The sequence below is a fragment of the Mesocricetus auratus genome, unplaced genomic scaffold (genome assembly GCF_017639785.1).
Source record: "Mesocricetus auratus isolate SY011 unplaced genomic scaffold, BCM_Maur_2.0 Super-Scaffold_100019, whole genome shotgun sequence".
NCBI lineage: Eukaryota > Metazoa > Chordata > Mammalia > Rodentia > Cricetidae > Mesocricetus > Mesocricetus auratus.
In genome coordinates, this window is record NW_024429200.1 from 19,717,755 (window position 1) to 19,731,271 (window position 13,517).

The 13,517-nt window shown below is 36.9% G+C and overlaps 1 protein-coding gene across 1 annotated transcript in view; it reads right to left on the reverse strand.

The window, feature by feature from the left end:
* Kcnd2 (potassium voltage-gated channel subfamily D member 2) overlaps window positions 1-13,517 on the reverse strand; it is a 494,960-nt gene that overhangs the window by 438,315 nt on the left and 43,128 nt on the right. The window lies entirely within an intron of this gene.

The following is a 13,517-nucleotide window of genomic DNA, read 5'->3' on the forward strand; positions in this document are numbered from 1 at the left end:
TAACAAGAAGAGTTTTGAAGAGAACAGACTTGGAAATGTCCAGATTCATCCACAGCCTGACTGCATTACAAAGCATTGACGATGCTTGGCCTCACTTTCCCCATCAGCAAAAGAATAGATCTGCAAACACAGACTGCTAAAGTCTAATCTTTCTAAAAGCTTTAAGTCTATAATAAACAATGTACCCTACTGAGTTTCATTGCCTCACTAGATAGTTAGGAACCAGCCACCTCTACCAAACTCATGGACTTTTGTTTTATATTCAATGTTGATTTATTTCATCTGAAGTTGAGTTTTCTTTTCACCCAGCTTTAAAGTTGTTCCCAGCTTGTTTACTGTTTACAGATGCTGCACTAACTTGTTTTCTTTATTCTCTATGATACCATTCCTTTATATTTACTTCCCTGGCACCATATTCATTTACTATTCCCAATGGAGAAGCACTGTGAAGATGAAAGATTTTTATCGTTTGTTAGCATGTTCTGGAAAACTGCCACAAAAATTAATGAATGGGTGAAGGAACTTTTCAAGTATTTGCTAAGTTTATATTGAATATTGAAATTTATTCCTACTGGAATAAGGACTCTTCAACTTCTGCTAAATTACTATAATGAGACATTATAGTTAGAACTATTAAATCATTGCAAACAGAAGCATCCTTACCATTCACTTTATTCACATTTCTAGCTCCATTTCCAGTTCTTCTAGTTTCCAGTTGTTTCAGGTATTACCATTGTTTTTGTTTTGTGTTTTCCTTTTCATTTGTGGCAATAGGGCCTGGATCCAAACCATCCATATGATAAGACCCCCTTCCACAGTTGAGCTAGCCCAGCCCTCCACATCTGTTATGATACTCTGAAGTTATAGAGACTCCATATGAGAGATTAGAACTAAAACAGTTCTGGTCTAACAGTCAACTATTTTGTCTGCCTGTCTACCTTCTGCTGTTAACTTGCTGAAAGCCTTCTTTCCACTTATACTTGTCTTCCATTGATGGAGTTAAGAGTGGGCTGGTTTAACCCACAGAAACAGCTGACCTGAACAAGGGGGAGCTCTTGGACTCCAGATTGATGGCTGTGTGGAAGGCATGGGATTGACCCAGACCCCTGAATATGGGTGTCATTGAGGAGGCCTAGGTAATCTATGGAGCCTTGGGTAGTATTTATCCCTGGTGTACAAATAGACTTTGAGTGCCCATGCCACAATATGGGAGGCTCTCTCAGCCAGGACTCTTGGGGAAAGGCCGTGCCCTGGATGAAATGACAGTTACTGAAGATCCACCATGGAGTGTCTCACCCTCCTTGGGGATTAGACTGGAGATTGGGTGGGGCACTAGGGGACCTGGTAGTGGGGAGGTAGGGGGAGAAGGGGAGGGAGAGGGAGCTGGGATTGACATGTGAAACAAGATTGTTTCTAACCTAAATAAAAGTAAATAAATAAATACATAAATACATAAAGTAATTCTGTGCTTAATTATTCAAAGTAACATACCAATATATCTGAAAAATTGGTACTTCTAAAAAGTTATATGTACGCTTCTCAAAATGAAACAGTAAATTCTACATTAGTCCTGCCTTTAAAAATTAACTGCATATTTGTTTACATTTTGCTTCCTTTTAATTTGAGGGGGTTATCTGTTAGACATGCAGTCACCATAAACTTTATTAACATAATAGATTTTTCTCCAAACACTTGTATTTTTCTTATAAAGATTTAATCATGGTGGAACAAGAATGTTGGATGTAAAAATACTAGCAAGTTTCAGAAGTGAAAGAACTCTAGTTTGTTTGTGTGTGTGTGTGTACATATATATATATATATATGAGAGAGAGAGAGAGAGAGAGAGAGAGAGAAGAGCTTCTAAGCTTACTGAAAGTCACTTTCAAATATATGATATATCTCTACCTAACCAGAGGTACTTAATTTCAGCATAGACTTCTTCATACTATTAATAATGTCAAGATAGCAAGCAACATTAAAACATAAAGGAGCAAGGATTTTTAATACACCTTATAAATAAAATATAATGTCTTTGACAAATTGCCTGAACTTATTAATTTTCTAACTCAAAATACTACTTACAGGGATTCTTAGGTTGTATTTGCATAATTGTCTTAACCATGCTGTAACCTAAAATGAACTTAACTTTTATCCAAGAACCTAATTGTTAGCCAGGCAGTGGTGGCACACGCCTTTAATCCCAGCACTATGGAGGCAGAGGCAGGCAGATCTCTGTGAGTTGGAGGCCAGGCTGGACCAAAAGCCTCCAAAACAATACAGAGAAACCCTGTCTCATAAAAAACCAAAAAGAAAAGAAAAGAAAAAATAGAACCTTCTTAGTCTTCTGTTTTGCACTAATGTATCTTCCTGATAGCTCCAAGCAGGTCATGGACTATGATGGTTAGAATGACAACGCCCCCTAAAGTACAATACTTGTATTTTTAGTCCCCAAGTGATGTACTGTTTGGAACTATTACAAGGTGTGAACTTGTTCAAGGAGGCATGTCATTAAGGATGGGCTCTCATGTTTCAAAAGCCCATATCAGGCCCAGTGTCCCAGTTTCCCAGTGTCCCTGTTTGTGTGTGTGTGTGTGTGTGTGTGTGTGTGTGTGTGTGTGTGTGTGTGTGTGTGTGTCTGACTGAGGATCAGGATGTAAAGCTCTCAGTTACAGTTCCAAATCTTTATGCTTATCTGTTCCCCACCATGATAATCGACTAACCTCTGACACTGTAAGCAAGACCCTAATTAAATGCTTTCTTCTATGGAAAACAAAAAACAAAAACCTTAGTCATGGTTGTCTCCTCACAAGCAATACTACAGTGACTAGGACAGGAAGAGAACACTCATGTCCACACCTTAAACCCCATTTTCAGTACTCAGTTACATTTTATAAGCCCTGCTTTTACTTTCTAGTGCCGCATTCTTGACTGAATCTTCAATTTCACATTCTTCATTTCATGCTATCAAAATCAACTCTTAATTTGCCTTTCTGCTCCAGTGTCAGCCTGTTTCAGTCCACGTTCAGTGGTGCAGCCACACTGTTATTTCTTGATAAAAATTTCCTCAGTGATATTTGTATCTTTGAGAGAAGAATGGGAACATGCTTCTGCAGAGCGTAAAGGTCTTTGCCAAACTTGCCCTTTCCATCTCTTTCACAGATAAACACGAGCTTCGCCGTACACCACGTGCCGTCCCATAGAATGCCAACTCTACCATTTGGAAAGTTTGCATCTGCTAGTCTCCGGGTTTTCTACACACTCTTGCACACAAACACTGCATTAGAATTGGTCAGCCAGATTAAAGTGTGACCTTTCCTCCACAGATCCCTTCTTTTACTCCCATCTGGATTCAGGGTAACTTCTCTGTAGCACGGCTGTACTCTGTGGTTTTTTCATATTGCATTGCATGCCTGTGTAGCTCTACCATATACGATACCTATTTTCATAGACTTCTATTATTTTGCATGCCCTACTAAGTGACAGAAATCTCAAAATGGGACAGAATAATTCAATATTTATTTTATTTCCGTTGTATTATATTCATATCAAAAGAAAAGCAATTTTGATATATTTCTATTAGTGGTATCAATGTAATGATGTAGTTTATTTGTCACTACTGACCACTTAAAGCCTGTACGTGATATGCCTATTATAAAACACAGATAAAGATGCAGTAAATATAATGCCTGTTGTTGGTGGTGCACGCCTTTAATCCCAGCACTCCAGAGGCAGAGGTAGGCGGATCTCTGTGAGTTCCAGACCAGCCTGGTCTCCAGAGCGAGTTCCAAGACAGCCTGCAAAACAATACAGAGAAACCCTGTCTCGAAAAACCAAAAAAATATTAATTATAAGAACTCCCTTCTTAAATGGAAGGTAGATGTATATGGAGTAATATTCGACATATTGGGCATATAATTGCATTATGTAATCTCTGTAACTTCTGTGTAGTTTAAAAGTAATTGTTGTTGCTCCTTTTTTGCCTGGAACATATTTCTAAAATGATTTTAAAATGACTCTGGAATTAATCTTTTGTTCCAATGGCTTAAATCATGATGTAACATGACACATGTGATGTGCATTAATAAAAGCTAATTATTCTCATTAACATTTAAAAAAATTAGAAATATTTTCTTTTATATGCTGTTTTCCAGTCTATATTTCATGATAGGATTTGGAAAGGATTTTCTATGTTTAAAGAAATTTAAACATCTGGACCCACACGAAGTGTAAATAAGAAGACTATTTTAATGCAAAACATATCTAGAATCGCATCTAATACTAAGTCTATCATGCCATAAAATGTTCATGTATAGAATAGTGCAATCAAAGTCTTGTTTTAGAAAACTTTAGCTTGGTACTGTGTACCTAAGGGTCTACAACTGGTCCTTTAAAAATACAAAAATATCTCTAGAGCTACCCAATTTTTACACCAGAGTGAACTGGAATGAGGGTCTGAGCTGAAAGAGCTTTATTGGTAATAAGAAAAAGACCGAATCGCCAAATAGCAAACACGGCGTGCACTCAGAAAAGAAGAGATTAGAGTCATCTCTATTTATGAGGGTAGTAGAATGGCAGAAGAGGTCACAAAACATGAAGCCAAAAACTATGGGGTTTCTATAAAGTGATTATTATAGAGAAAAAATGGGTAAAACATAGCAACTAAAAAGAACATTTTTAAGTTAACATATTAAACGATGATGGTTACAACATCATAACAGAATCTCTAAATTGCAGGTGAATACTGAAAATAAAAATAAAAGTAACCAAAGTCAAAGTCTAAAATATATCTACACTAATTTTGTTTATGTAATTTCCAAGTTCTGTAAGATTTTCTAAGGATGTTTGTTTGGTTATTATAAATAACTGAAACATTGTTAGAAAGAGCAATGTAAACATGTTGGGAGATATCTTTCCAGCTTTGTGAATCACTGACTGTGAATTATATTTGTTTAGACTGAAAAAAAATAATACTCACTTACCTTACCTTATATGAGACCCAGACATGATTCTTAAACTTCTTATATCCTATGTAGAAATTACTGTTTTTAAAATTAATATTCTGTTCAATTTGATATGTTGTAAATAATGTTGAAATGCTATAAAAGAATTATTTCTGTATGTATTAACCACTGTGGATGACTTCAGTTAAGAATGATATTCATCTTTCATATATAATCAGTGAAAATGAAACAATTTGTTTATGGGGATTACAATCTAGACACACTGATACAGATGAATTTTCTGCTTAATCATTCCCCGACTTACCTTCTGATGGCATCACTGTGTCATTTGTACCGTTCACACTTCCCTATCTTTAGTCAACTCAGCACCTACTCTGAACTCTTAGCTTCGCTTGTTTTAGTTTTGTTTTCTCTTGTACATTCTAATTCTAGCACTGACTCTAAATTTAGACGTGAGAATTTAAATCACTTGCATTTTCTAGGTCTTGACAATAGAGCAGGGAAGCCAGACCAAGTAAAATTCTTTCCAATCAAACATTCCATAGATCTTTCACATCTCTCTTCTGAGCCATCACACCTCAGAGGACAGGGTGGCAGATACAGTCAAGTGCTCAGTGAATGCTTGCTTAAGCAATACAGCATAGCATTTACTACTTTATCCATCCAGCCTTTTGCACAGAGACAGGGAAGCTGCGAATTTTTCATAAAAGTAGCAGTCAGATAATTTTGCAACGCTCTTCAACCTACTGATTTGAGACCATTGGTGCAATCTTCCCATAAAACTGTGGAGATTCAGTTTCAAAGCTTTACAGACAATAATGAGTACACTTAATTACATATGTAGAGTGGCAATAATCTCTAAAGGCAATTTAATTTCTGAAATCATGTATTGTAATCTCTGCCAAATCATAGACTCACACAAATCATAGGGGTATGAGGTTTATGGATAAAAAAATAATTTGTCTCATTTTGCAGTACTTTTCACCTAACTTTAACCATTTGGTAACTTGACTCATTAGTCTATTTGAACAAATTATTACACATGAGTATAATTAATTAGAATGAGGAGTTCTTAGTAAATAAAATAGCTGTACTAGGCACAGCTGAATTCAGAGTAGAATACATTCAATTTTTAAAGAATGAAGTATCAACTAAAGATACAAACTTGCTATTTTATTGGTATGACAAATACATAACACGGTTAAAACATCACACATTCTAATGAAATAATAATACAAATAATATCTGACATATAACTAACAAGCTTTAGTTTTTATTCTAATTTGCTTTCTTCCTCATTTCCTTCCTTCCTCCCTGTCCTCCTTTGTCCTTCTTTACTAGATCTCATGTTTCAAACTCTCTGTATAAAAAGGATGGAAGGATGATATGGTCTCCTTTCTCCACTTCTTAAGTGGTGGGATTATTGTATTGCATCTCACAAAAACACACCTATGTATTCCATTTTTGCAGAATTAATTTCTTGCAAGGCAATAATATAGTCACTTTATAATTTGAAAATTACCTGAAGTTAGGATATTATAACCTGACTTTTAAATATTGTATATTAATAAAACAATGACTCAGCAAAATCAAAATTGCTATGCTGTTTCTTTGCCAAGTAAAACCTTTCCCCACTGTCCTTTTATATATACTTGTTTTCAAGGTTTGGTTAGTCCTCTCTCATACAAGCTAAAGTAAGTGGACAATATGCAACATTATATGCGAATGTGCTGATAAGAGTGAAAATATAAACTTTACATTCATGACTTTTGTCTAAGGCTTAGTAAATCTACTATGAGTAAATCCGTATACTAAATTTTACACATAGAAATGGCAAGTCCATGTAAGTGTGATGCTGGGAGCTTCAAATGTCTACAAGAAATGAGTTCTTGCAAAAATGAGACTTGATTTAAATATAAGGTTGAAGTAGTTATGAAAAACATTAGGGGAAATTGGAAAGGCCCTGTTAAAATAATAGAGCTTACAGAGCACTGATAAGAATGCAAATCTGAAAATTGTCTCTGCACCACATAGCTGGCTAAATAATCCTAGAATTGGAATCATTTTTCATTCTCTGAAAGCAAAGTTGCAATTTTTATAGATGAGAGAATAGTATGGAAACCAGGTACACCTGGATTTCCATTATGTGAGCCACATATAAAAGAATAGTTTTATCTTTTAATTAATTGTCTGAAACTTGAGTTAAATGTTAAATTTTAGTTTTCTCTAATAATCTATTAAGGGCCGTGAATATATTAAATTTTGCAGTAAATAAATATATCCAGCTTTTATTGTTTGAGTAGCAATAAGCAGTTTCTGACATGCTTATTTATTTATTTATTTTTGTTTGCTTTGTTTTTTGGTGCTTCATTTCTCCTTATGCCTGGAGTTTTGAAATGTCTACAAAGTCTGTGTTGAAAATGTTACTTACTGATTCAATCATCTTCAATTTTAATCAGTTTTCAGTTAAAACTTTTCTTAGTTCCAGCACCTAAAAATTCTAAAGTACATATACACTCACACACACACACACACACACACACGCACGCACAAGCACACGCACACAAATGCTTACACAGAAACAAAGGATCATTTGAAGCCTCCCAGTTAGACTTTTCTTACATTCACACAGGCATTGCTTATGACCATGAAATTCACAAGGCACTGATCGCAGGACCCTTGTTTAAATGATCTAAAATTTTGAGTCCTTATGTTGCTGCCACCCAAAACGTTGACACAAGTATTAGTCTAATGTTCTACAGGTAATACGTGTTATTTGTTGTTTGGCAAATAAGTGCTACCAATAATCACTAAGAAGTGGATAGTTTTAGGTGTCATTCTGCTTCTGAGCTATCAAGCTTCCTGTGGAAAATTCAAAGTTGCAGTGTACCTTGTTCAGCTGTGTCACTTTACAAATATCTAGTCAAGGTTGACTCTCCCCTGAGCCGGGGGGAAGCATAACACACACGGCATAGCACAGAGTTTTCAAATGTGATGAATAATCACTATTTTCTGTGGTTGAACCTATTTCCACAGAAGACTCCTTTTGCTCAAACCCCGCTGCATCAGTGAGAATCAGGCTGAGGGTGTGTGGTGGTTGAGAAGGAAGCAGAGCTCTTAACTAAATGCTGAGCAAGGTATAATACTCTCAAGCTCGCAAGGGTCTAAATAAATCACATTAATTGATACTCTTGCTTTTACGGAGTAATTGGAATTGGACTAAGCTCTAATCAATTGATAAATTGATAATTTACATCCATACATCTTTCAATAATTGAACTTGTGTATCCTCCACAGACTGTGTGCATGTGCATACTTGCCTCCCATTAAGGAAAGTCTTGTACGTATTATGCAGCCATTGCTTCAGCAAAGCGGAGTTCTAGGACTTAACTCCAATGTAATCAAGGAGAAGATGTAATTTATCATACTCAGCTTTGTAAAGTTACATTTTACTCTTTTTCACATATTTTATAATCTTCTCTCCTATGTAGAGATTATATATTTCAGGCTATAACCCTGTTATCTTGCCAAGGGACTACATTTTTGGGCGGTTTGACCATGTAATGTTCTGTCATATAGAAAACAATTGATACATGCTCAGTGATTCTTTAGCCCATTTGTTGTCATTGTTTATGCTAACTCTGACACATAGTAACAGCATGTATGGCCAAACACACCACTGTAGGCTATTGGTCTATATCTGGAATAAAACCTACTTTTCTTTTCCTTATGATGCCACAGAATAATCCGAGTAAGGTATGCGAGGTGCCAAAGAATTATGACATAACGATTTACACATTAATTATAGGTTTTCCCCCATATTTTCATAAGTGTCTTATTTAGCTTTCTACTGCTGTGACAAAACACCACAAATAAGTCAACTTATAAAAAAAATCATTTAATTTGGAGCTGGCTTACAGTTTCGGGGGAAAGTGCATAACCATAGCAGCAGGCAGGGAGGCATGGTGCATAAGCACCTACTTATCTGAAAATCTACTGACCCACGAGCTTGCAATCCTGCCCTGGGATTTTTAAACCTCAAAGCTCACCCCAGTGACATATCTTCTCTAAGAAGGTCAAACCTTCTCATCATTCACAAAATAGTTCAAGGAATTTGAATCAAGCATTCAATATATGAGCCTATGGGGACCATTCTCATTTGGACTACCACATTCAGTTATCTATTCTACGAATAATTAGAGAATAACATATATGTTATTTATTTTGAAAGACAAGCAGAGTTAAAAACAAAACACAGTTGAAAAGTAAGTTTTTCCAACATAAACTATATTGTATATAGAATACTTTGAGCACAGTACCTCCACACTCCCTTACCCTCCCCAGAAACATATTCTGTTTATAGCACAAAGGTAATTCTGGAAATCGGAAATATATTCAACAAAATTTAAGTATCTCTCTTTTCTTTTGCATATCCCCTGAGGGAGAACACAGAGATCTCTTTTCTTTTGCATATCCCCTGAGGGAGAACACAGAGATCTGTTTGAAGTAAGCAGTAGATTTACTGTCTTTTGTGTTGATACAGAAGAAATAATAGTGTCTCAGAAGGCTTTAAAAGGGAGTTTAAATTCCTAGGATCACTTTCTACTCATCTAGGACAACGATTTAGAAACAGATGGATGAAACCATACCACAGAAAGTTACAAAGATTCTTAAGGTGTTACATGATTCCAAAAGACACTGTTCTTTACATAAGGAAAATCCCTTGGCACATTGAGCAGTCCTTTCTAAGGAACAAGAGCTTAGGTATGCTACCAGCAGGGACAAGTTATTTGGAAACCACCAACAAGGTGGCTGGTGACATTTAACAGAATCGCAGCTGCTTCAGCTTCCAGAAGTCATCTCATCTTTGTCATTCAGGTCTTGTAATTACTACTGACAACACAGGAAAGGAGATTTTTTTTTAAATGTGGTTGTCTTAAATGAAGTCTAAGTTTGTGTCTTATATTTAATATCATTCCAACATACTTTTAAAATTGGAGTACATTTACCAAGGAAACATTCAATAGTAAATGCTTTCTCTCAACTACATGCCTTAATGATCAAGCATGCTAACTACCATCTACCTAATTTTTCACGTACACATTTCTATACATATACAATAATATTTTATCTATCACAGGACGTGCAATTATGTTGTTTAATAATTTACTGAGGATAATTTTTTATTAATAACAAACAAAACTGCATTCCACATACATAATTTTTAAAATTTATTTTTATGCTTTCTGCTAATTTATTTTGTGTATTTACCTAAGGGTGAACATAAAGCCTCACATGCACTAGACAAAGGTTCTACTACTTAACTACATTCCCAGGCCTCTTTTTTCATTTTTATTTTGAGACAGTCTAATTCAGCTGTCCAGGCTGACCCAGGGCTTACTTTTTATCTCAAGCAGGACTTGAACTGATAAACTTCCTGTCCAAGCCTCCTAAATTGCCATGATCACAGACCTGCGCTATCAAGCCTGACTGCTGCAATCTAACTCTTCTGTAAAGTCAGATAAAGAAAATCTTCAGTGAAATTTTCATATGATCACACAGAAAATTGAAAATATTTGACTACACACAGTCAGTCGACCTCCATGATTCGTTAATAATGTTCCAAGTATGTGGAGACACCTTAGTGGGTAAAGTGTTGCTATGAAGACCTTATGTTGAAACCCCAGGGCCCACTAAGGTAGGGCACAGTAGCACACAACTCTTACCCCAGTATTCCCAAGGCAAGATGAGAGTCAGGGACAGGAAAATCTCTGGAAGTTTGTGGGTCACCTTGTAGGGAAAAGGGACCAGTCAAAGAAACACACCCTGAGCAGAGCCAAAGAAACACACTTTGGCCCTGCAACCACAACCAAAGAAATGTACCCTGACCCCAAAACCAGTGCCAAAGGAACACACTTTGTCCCTGGAATCAGAGTCAGTGAAAGAAATGTACCCTGGCCCTGAAATTGGAGCCAAAAGGTTAAAAAGGACCAGAGAAAGAAACACACTTTGGCCCTGAAAGCAGAGCCAAATCTGACCCTAATCCTGTGTAAAAAAGTAACCAATCCCGGAGCAGAGCTCTAGCCAATCTGAGCTCAGCACTGAAATCGGACGAATCCCTACTCTGGAAAAACTTCCCCAACCCCAAGAATCCCTATATAAACCCTGTGTATGTTCAGCTTGGCTGGTCTAGCTGCCTTCCAATAAACCCCTTTGGATGAGCTTCGGTGACAGAGCATAGCAAGCAGAGGCGACCCTGGGCAGAGCAGAGCGAGCAGCGCTGTAACACTTGCTTGGGAAACCTTCCTTGGCAGAGCAGAGTTGTTACACTCTGCTCCCGGCTCCCTGCTCTTTGCTCTCCAGGAGCAGAGCTGAACTGTAGCAACTTCCCCCGAGAAACCTCCTGCCTAGCAAAACTGCTACACTAGGCAAACATCCCCAGCTGGAAGACCCTGTCCTGCAGGAGCCCAGCTGATACACCAGAGAAGCCTTTCTCTGAGACAAGGCTGTAAGCTGCCAAGCTTACTGCAACCTGTGGTGGTCCTTGGCTCCCGTGCTCCAGGATACCTTTCCACCTGAGCTGTGTAACACTCAGTATTCTGTGACTCCCGAGTGCCAGAATACCTGACCCACTCCTCTTCCATCCTGTCCCAACCCATCCCGATACGCTTACACACCTGGCCCAGTGCACAGAGCAGTGAACAACAGCAAAACTGTCTCAAACAAGGTGAAAGACTACAACTGATACCCAAGGCTGTCTTCTGACCTCTACATGGCACATTATGACACCCACACCTGTACACAAGTACACACACACACAGAGAGAGAGAGAGAGAGAGAGAGAGAGAGAGAGAGAGAGAGAGAGAGAGAGAGAGAGAGAGAAACAGAGACAGAGATAGAGAGACATAAAGAGAGAACCACACACAAAAGATAAAAATTCTTGTCTTAGTTAGAGTTTCTATGGCTATACAGAGACACCATGACCACGGCAATGCTTTTAAGGAAAATATTTAATTGAATGGCTTACAGTTTCAACGGTTTAGTCTATTATCTTCATGGTGAGACATGACAGCTTGAAAGCAGACACAGTTTTGAAGAAGTATCTAAGAGTGGAGAATGAATTACATCTTGATCCAGCAGGAAATAGGGAGTGGTCTGAGACACTGGGTGTATCTTGAGCTTAGGAGACCTCAAAGGCTGTCCCCTCAGACACATACTTCCTCTAACAAGGCCACACCCACTCCAACAATGTCCTAACAGTGCCACTCCCTATAGTCTTATGGGAGTCAATTACATTCAAACTACCACAATATTCAAATGTATCAACTAACTGCACGAATTAAGCCATTTGTTTATATTTTTACAATAGAAAAATCCTACTTGTAAACCAGGTAAGCCAAGTCATTGCAGGAAGCTGAGATTTTTGAAAAATAATGGGGATAATTTCTTCAGCCATTGAAAATGAGTATCCTTTCTGATATCTATATAATAGACACTAAAGTACCTACTCATTCCCCCATCATCTCATACCACTCCAATGTCATCATGTGGTGATTTTTCCTATTACTATCAATATTTATGTGCTTGAGGATTTGTTTTCTTTAATCCCATGGGGTATTTCTCTTCAAACTTACCCATTCAAGGCTAAGATAGAACAGCTTCAGAGCTAGTAAGGCACTGAGTACCAACTTGCTGATCAGTGAACTAGAATTAGTACATATTTGAGGCAAGCTATATGGATTGTGTTTGCAACAATCATGCAGGTAAGTTTTTGAATATCCATAGCAAATCAAATATCCTTTCCAAACACCAACACAGTTACTTTGTGAGGGCTTAACTTGAGCAAGCTTTTACAATTCTGTACTAATTTCATCGTCTGGAAAATATTCATTTAAAATTGCATGTGCTTTATGAATATAAGGATAGAGTCGATCCATAATGTTTACCATAGTATTGCAGTTAGCTCAATAAATAATTGTCATTTTTGTTCCTAAAGGAGGTAGTTAAGAGACTTTAGGCTCATTCTCAATCTTGCTCACATTAATGCTACTTATTCAAAATTCTATTTCACACAAATTGCCTATAGAACTAGTTGAAGTCCTTAATAGCATTGGAGGGGAAAATGCAAAGATATTTTGGAAATATTGTACTATTCTTTTCTCTGGCTTCTTTTACTTTGAGAAAGGTCACCTGAACTTCTATATACAAATTCTTGCAAATTTTGTTTGAAAAGCATGCTTTTACAGAGAGCTAACTCTTGGAAAAAGAATTCTGAATTGATCAGTAAAAATTCCCAAAGAGCATAACTGTAATGATATTATCTGCTATGTGTTGTCACACTGCTTATCAGAAACCTAAATAAGGAAGTAAGAAGGTGTGCATGCTTTGAAAATTAAAACCAATCTATGGTGTCTTCACATCTAAACTATATCTCTAGCCCACCATTTATTCTTTACTTACATATTTTAAATCATTTGTTCATTATAAAATTAATAAATATTATCATTCTTCCTCTCTACCCTCTTGCTCTCCTCTTCTCTTTCTTTGTCCTTTTCT